This window comes from Gossypium raimondii, chromosome 5, assembly GCF_025698545.1.
Source record: "Gossypium raimondii isolate GPD5lz chromosome 5, ASM2569854v1, whole genome shotgun sequence".
Taxonomy (NCBI): Eukaryota; Viridiplantae; Streptophyta; class Magnoliopsida; order Malvales; family Malvaceae; genus Gossypium; species Gossypium raimondii.
In genome coordinates, this window is record NC_068569.1 from 40,775,567 (window position 1) to 40,782,622 (window position 7,056).

The 7,056-nt window shown below is 33.0% G+C and overlaps 1 long non-coding RNA gene across 1 annotated transcript; it reads left to right on the forward strand.

The window, feature by feature from the left end:
* The first annotated feature begins 5,342 nt into the window (after positions 1-5,342).
* Positions 5,343-6,451, forward strand: LOC105766098 (uncharacterized). Its single transcript, XR_008195890.1, has 3 exons — positions 5,343-5,595; positions 5,850-6,048; positions 6,143-6,451. It is a non-coding gene; the product is annotated as an uncharacterized LOC105766098 (long non-coding RNA).
* Positions 6,452-7,056: the final 605 nt, after the last annotated feature.

The window sequence follows — 7,056 nt, forward strand, 5'->3', positions numbered from 1 at the left end:
AGCACCACCCATCGAAGCCCTAGTAACCTGATTCAAATCCCTTCACAAAGCCTGTGTAACTGGATCATTTCATCATAGTCGTTATTACCCCATTTTTCATACTCCCATCCTCAGTAGTGGGTTCACTATTAACTTCATTCGGTTCATTATTTTGTTCTGGCTGTAGGAATACAGCCAACTCAACCGGAGCCCTCAAAGGTCGCCCTGTATGACCCCTCCTACCATGAGTAATCAATCCACGAGTATTCATTTCATTTTTTTTATGAATCTAAAATTTAAAAGTAAGAGTATCTTTAGTACTTTGTTTAATCTTTTAACGCATTTGCTGCCTATAATTATTTTATTACCATTTTATTCAATAGTCTTTATAGTCTTACTAAAGTTTCATTATTGTTCCTATGAACTTGGCATCGGACCTTTGGACTCCATCATTTCCTATAAAAGTACTTTTCAAAATATTGTGGTTTTTTTTCTTAAAAATACCATTTTTCATGCATGCATGCATGTAGAACTATTTTGAAAAGGTTTGAAAATTCAGTTCGAAGTTTTGAACCTAGGTTCTGATACCATTAAATTTAACCTCCCAAACTCGGCCTAGATGTTATGGTCGAATCGTGAAAACCACATTGGACACCTAAGTGTCGAACCCACTCAACAGATAGTTAAAAGCCTCCAAATCACTCTCTTTTAGTAAAATTGTGGTTGTCTTTGTTGATTTTGGAAAACATCCATTTAATTATTCCAACCCTTATTAACTCATCATCGATTTTGAAAACATTTTGTTTAACTTCTTTGTATGGGAAAATAAATCATTACTAACCCAATGATTAACTTAGCCAAATATCATGCATAGTCAAATTTCAATGTATATAAATCCGTATATCCATCCTAAGAATAACAATCATGCATGAATGAAAATCCCCAAAATCGAAAATAGTCCCAAACCACGGTTTTAATAATTTTACAGCCCAAAAACCAAATAATAGAAAGATAAAATTAAAAATAAAATAAAATAATAAAGATATGACAATGTTGAGTCCGGAGTCCGTCGTACGTCCCGATGCCAATTCCCATCCTATGTTCGTTCGTTGCCTAAGAAGTTAAGGTAGTGGGGCGAGCTTAACGAGCTCAGTGTGAGTCTAAACAAATAAGCACTATGCATCCGTACAAGCAATTTCACATGAAACCAAATAGCACAACAATCATCAATAATAACAATTTTAATGAACATGATCATAACACAATGCACATTAAGATCCTACCCATACCATCCGCTACACACCACGAGTTCCTTATAACCCGTCTGCCAAACTCTAACGAATGCGAGCATAACTTAATGTGGTAAAATTGCCGAATAACAATAATTCAGTAAAACTGCCGAATAAAAAATAATGCGATATAATCGACAATCCCTTCGATACTTCAAATACAGTGCATAGGCTACGAATAAATGCGAACTTAATATGTCGTCGGTACTCCACGGAACTCCTCTGTCAACCAAAAAATATCACACCCCAATGCACATGCAACATGTCATACAATCTAATTCAAAGTCATAAGTTAATTCTTTTCACACTTATTTGATATGTTCAACACACCCTCAATAATTGGATACTTTTAGTGAAAGGAATAAATGTCCAAAATTTCAAAATACCATCAAGGTGGTATCATTCAACATTACACAATTTCACATACTTTTACGATTTTTCCAATGTGCATGTATATCAACCTTTTCAATATAACATAGAAAATTTTCCATGCAATTATATCATGCATAAAATTATATTTCAGCAAATCATGTTATATATACAACCAATCTCATACCAAATAACACAATCATGCATCACAACATCAATCACATAATCACACTGTCAGACTAGCAACTTTGCTAACACATCAATCTTTTAGGGCTAGAAACATACTTGGCTCGACCACTTACAAAATTAATTATTTGGATATTAATTTAACCCAATAAAAAAGCTAAATCATCAAATATATCACAAAAATTAACATTTTTAATTAATTTTTTTAGTTTAGGACCTATACCTTATCTTTCGCTTTTTTGCAGCACCCTAGTGAATCTTTCGATTTTCTTTAATAAACCTTAAAACGAACCTAAGTAAAAAATCAGCATAAATTCAATTAATATCTTAACCAGCCCTTAAACACCCACTTATGGGTTCAAACCAATCGTTAAAATTACAACTATTTACGAATCAAAACTAGTTATATTTCTTACATTGTTTTGATGCGAATTGCACTCATGACTGTCTTTCGGCTTTACGATTGATTTGGGGCGTTTGGGTCAGCACTTAACACATTTATATACTATAAAATCAGTAGCAAATATTGATTAAAATAATTCATTTAATCAATCTATAACCTTTCCCAAATAACTATGTCAAACAACAAACTAGTTTGCATTTAATCTCACTTACGCTTCCCGATTTGTAAGATTCGAATGGCCAATTGATCAAGAAAATTTTCCCCTAATTGATATATGATTAAAGGTTGATTAGTAGTGTTTAAGAAAAAAATTAAGTCTGGAAATAAATGGGCAATATTTAAGAAACAAAACAACTCCCTTCTTGCACTTAGGCGCACGCACCACCACCCGTGGTGGCCAAAATTAGGGCTGATTCAAAACTGATTTAGAGATCCATTAAAAACCTAGAAAAATATATTTCAAATCCTTAAAATTCTCCAAAATTCCAGATCTATAAATTTAAGTTTTTAATTGACAAGATTAATCAAGAAATTGAAGGAAAAATAGATCTTACACAAGCTAATAGAGGGGGACGACAATGACACTTTCTTAGTAATGTTGAAGTTGATCTTGGAGATCTAAGATTTCTAATTTGGGGTTGATTTAGTTGAAGATAAATGGCAGCAAAGTAATGGAGAAGATTATGCTTAATATTGGTGACAAAAGAAAGAAAATTAATTATGAATAGTGGTGGTAGGGGCGACGACAACAATGGTGGGAGAAGAGAAAAAAATAAAAATCAAGAGAAGGAGAAGAGGTTAGAGTTGGCTAAGGTAGGGGAGGAGAGGATTAAAGGCTGATTATTTTGTGAAATTTTTTATTTATCCTAGTTTTACTAGGTTTAGACGACAAGCATGCTAAAACATGATATTTTTACAAAAAAAAATAATTTATTTGCAAGAGAAGGGATTTGAACTTGGGACCTCCAACTAAATTTCATGCTTACACATTTAATAACTAACCATTGGGTCAATTCCCTATTTTTGATATAATTCTACGTTCTATATTTGATTAACTCTTACGAACATTATCTGTTTCTAGACTTATGTATCGAATACTTTTACAAAGATTCATCAGAAGAATAAAGGTTATTTGATACGTAACTATTACATGGAAATAAGCAAAATACAAATTATGAATATCTCATATTCATTACTTATTGACCCCAAATTGTTGAACTATGTTCGATGTGAATAATATGACAATGATACATGGAGAAAATTTTAATGATGAAAGCGATCCAAAGTGATAAGTTGGAAAAATGGAATTATGATTAATTTTGAGTTAAAGTTGGTATTTTACCATTTGAAATTATATATGTGGTTTGGACTAAATCTTATATGGTTGATGTTTTGAATGCTATGATAGGTAAAATTACTTAATATTAATTCATGTCATTTTTGAATGATTAAGGTAAGCTATTTATTTATATTTTATGAGCTTACTAAGTATTTTATATAATTACTTGGGTTATTACTTTTTTGTAGATTTTGAATTGTCCGAAATGTGTCGACCGGATCAGTAAGAAGCACACACCTTTTGTTTCCCGATTTTGTAGACTTTTGATGTTTCGAGCTTGGTTATTTTTGGCATGTACTTAGGATGATTAAATATTGAACTGAAAAGCTTGTGTTCGTAGTTTCGCACGGTTGGGTTTGAATGAATATAAATATTTAAATAAATGCATATGATAATTTATCATATAGATGATTATGATAAAGGCATGGATAGTATTAAGTATTTGTTTAGATGATAGCATGAAATGACAATGGACTTAGGTATGTTAGTTAAATGTTTTCATTTGGTGTAATTGAGTTGTGATATGAAATGGTTAAAGGCATTTGTAATTATGGTATGTTTTGCTTGATGAAATTAGTATAAAGTTTTAGGTTATATTTTGAATTTTGCCTATTGATACTCTAGTTAAAGAAATAATTCTTGCATGTGAATTTTAGGTATGATTAACTTGTCAAGAATGGTAAAGATTCCTTATTGTTTAATGGTTGAATTGTTGGTGTCAATGTGGGCATAATGGTTTCTTGTTTGGATGATTAGTAAATTGATGTTTTGGTCTTGTAATGTACATATTTTGAAGTAGGTTTGAATTAGTGTTAATTGGGACTATAGGTCATTTGGTATGAATGGTATGCAAATGACTTAAAATAGGTTATTTATGCTGCACACAGGCTACCAGATGGCCGTGTGTCACACACGGGTAGTTGACACAACCGTATGTGTTGCACATTTAGGGTAATTTTAGATCCACATGACATCAGTTATTTACACGGTTTGGAGACACAGCTGTGTGTCTCCTTTCACACGGCCTGAGCTTTGTCACACGATTTAGCCACACGGGCATGTCTATGCACCGCATGGTCTCTGCCTTGTCGCACGGCCGTGTGACCCCTGTTTTCATTATTTGACTATATTTTGTAAAAGTTTTGTTTTAATCTAGAATCATTCCCTGTTTGTTAAATGTTCTGTAAGTTTGATTCTAGTCTCGATATGATTGAATAACACATAAATGATTGTAATTTATTATGAATTGATCTTTTTGGTTCTGTTTGAGTGGTTTTCCTATTATTTTGTAAATGTTTCAGATTGGTCCCGATTTAGTTTTGAACTTGTTCAAAGGTTTTCGTAAGCCCGACTAAAACTCGATTTTGATTGTGATACATGTTTAACATTTAATTAAATTGAATTTATTTATTATTGAATAATAATGAATCAGTTGCTTGCGAATGTTCCAGTTTACTGTTGTAGCATCTTATAGCTCGTGTCTGGCGACCAGACTGGGTATAGAGTATTACAGAAACTGTAAGCACAAACAAAGCAATACATACAGACGGTTACGCCCTAATAGCGAGGTATCGCAAATAAGGCGAATGTCAAGAAAGTAGTCCAACCTATATTTCTACCCCAAGTGCATGACAAAAGTAGAAAAGACGAAATAGTGCAATATCGTCATTATGGCATGGGTCTTTTCTAGTATGCCTAATAAGTAGAATACTAAGTGTATAGCATATCCTAAGTAAACAACTCCTAACGGACCTAAAACTAATCGGTCTAACTAAAATAAAACTGAAATAATCTCCTAAAAACCCTAGCTCAGCTTCATTTCGGAAAACCCCTGCCCAGCTTTCCAAAGACCAATCGTTTCCCCTTCTTCAGGCATTTAAGAAAATGATTAAAATTAAGATTGTGTCTTTAATCAATATGTGCCTTTGTCTGGTAAAAATCTCGATCCTTCTTCTTCTTTAAGGTCGTTCTAGATCTCTGGCATCTTTTTCAGCCGTTGTTGTCATCGATCTTAGCAGTTGTCCTTCCAAGTAGGTGCTCTCATTAAGTTTCAAAGTTTCTAAGGCTACTGCATGTGCAGTTTTATTCCATTTTCTGCATATCTATTGAAATCTGCACTTGTTATAATTTTTGCTTAGTGTTTTAATGCAAAAAAAAATATTGACTTAAAATTGATTTGTCTTTTTCGTTGTTTTGAATTTTCTTAATGATGCTGAAGGCGTCTCCTTCCATCACCACCCTTCATAATACCATATCTAAGCCCGTCTTTATTGCTTGTAAGCAGGGTAGTGCCTTTGTTGCAAACAGAGTATGGATTCAATTATTAACTATCGTTCTACAGTTGAGGATCTTTCGTTTCGGGCCCTTGGAAATTATGCCAGTTCCTAATTTTGAAGTTTGTCTGTCAAAAGCCCCGTCAAAGTTTATTTTGATTTCGGACGGTTTTGGTGGTCTCCACCGTTCTTCTTCTATTCTCTGACCGGGTAATATGTTTTTTACCTCCTCACATTCCCTCAAGTATTTGTTAATAAATGGTGTTTTATCTTCTAGTACTGATTGGAATTTTTTCTCATGTAGGATCTTGTTTCTCCGCATCCATATCGGCCAGATGCTATAGAAAATAGCCTTACTCTACATATTTGTCATTCTGTGATAAACTCTTTAATCCAGTGTTGATATCTCTCTCCCTCTTTCCTTCGAGTTACTTGCATCCCTAGCTCCTTCCAGATATTTCCGACTACAATGCAATCCCTGAAGGCATGTTCCATTTATTTTGTACCTCTTTTACAGCAAGGGCATAATTTTGTGTTGCAAATCCATTTGTAGTATAAATTACCCATTGTTGGAATGTATCCATTATACACCTTCCAATTTGTAATTTTTATTTCCCTGACAAATCTGTCTGCCATAATTTTTTGTAGAAAATTTTGTCTATGTGTGTACCATTATTTATAACAATGTCTAGGTTAGATTTCTCTTTTGTAAGCTGTTTGTATCCACTCCTCAGTACATATTCTTCTGATGGCTCGCCACTTCAGAATCTAAAATCATCTTATGGATATTTTACTAATGGGATTCTTAAAATAATAAGGAAGAAAATAAAGAAGATAAATGGAAAGATAGAACGTGGCGTATAGAAGTCCTAAAAAGCCTTAGAAACACGAAGAATCGACAACCTCCTTCAAGCGGCTCTAATTTCCTCTCCAAGATAGAAACCTTGGCAAGAAAAAGTTTGAAGATGATCCCCATAATCTAAAAAGATGGTTAACACTCTTCTAAAAGAAGCTCAAGAGAAATTCTTGAAAAGAAAAACTCAAAGAGAATTTATTAACTCAAACGAGAGAAATAGAATAATAATAAATTGTCTGAATTGTGTACAATGCAAAGGCCTATTTATAGGCTAGCTAAATAAATCTAAATAAAACTCTTAAGTATACGAGAACTCTAATTTAATCTAAACAAGAAATAGTTTTAAACTAAACTTTCTTCTG